The following is a 546-nucleotide window of genomic DNA, read 5'->3' as shown; positions in this document are numbered from 1 at the left end:
ACCCTCCTTTCCCTGCCACCCTGCCACTGCTGCCACCCTGTCACTGCTGCCACCAGGAGCCATCCCAGGACATGGTGCCTGTGGTGTCCCCAGTGGCCCCCCCAGCCACAGGGTCCCCACTGTGGCCCCAGGACCCTTCCTGGGGTGCCTGTGGCAGCAACAGGGTGCCCATGGTGTCCCCAATGTCCCCTCTGTGGTGTCCCCAGCGTTCTCCCTGCGGTGTCTGTGACATTGTCCTCGTCCCTGTGGTGTCCCCAATCCCGTCCAGGGCCCTGGGGCCCCTGGATGTGCCCAGTCCCCTCCCTGGGGTGCCTGTGACAGCCCCAGGGTGCCCATGGCGTCCCCACCTGTCTCTATGGGATCTCTGTGACAACCACGCTGTCCCCAGGATGTCCTCAACACCGTCCCTGGGGTGCCCCCAACATGCTCCCAGGGTGTCCCACCCAACCCTTCCAGCCATGGGGTACCCTCACTCCTCAGGGTGTCCCCAGCCCCTCTCAGGGTGTCCCCCGCCCCTCTCTGGATGTCCCCAGCCCCTCTCTGACT

The 546-nt window shown here is 66.7% G+C and overlaps 1 protein-coding gene across 1 annotated transcript in view; it reads right to left on the bottom strand.

Annotated features, from left to right (window-relative positions):
• Nucleotides 1-546, bottom strand: part of XAB2 (XPA binding protein 2) — a 34,674-nt gene that overhangs the window by 23,820 nt on the left and 10,308 nt on the right. The window lies entirely within an intron of this gene.

This window comes from Corvus brachyrhynchos, unplaced genomic scaffold, assembly GCF_000691975.1.
Source record: "Corvus brachyrhynchos isolate BGI_N302 unplaced genomic scaffold, ASM69197v1 scaffold1282, whole genome shotgun sequence".
Classification (NCBI taxonomy): domain Eukaryota; kingdom Metazoa; phylum Chordata; class Aves; order Passeriformes; family Corvidae; genus Corvus; species Corvus brachyrhynchos.
The sequence above is the reverse complement of the archived record's forward strand: the minus strand, read 5'-3'. Positions and strand labels throughout refer to the sequence as shown.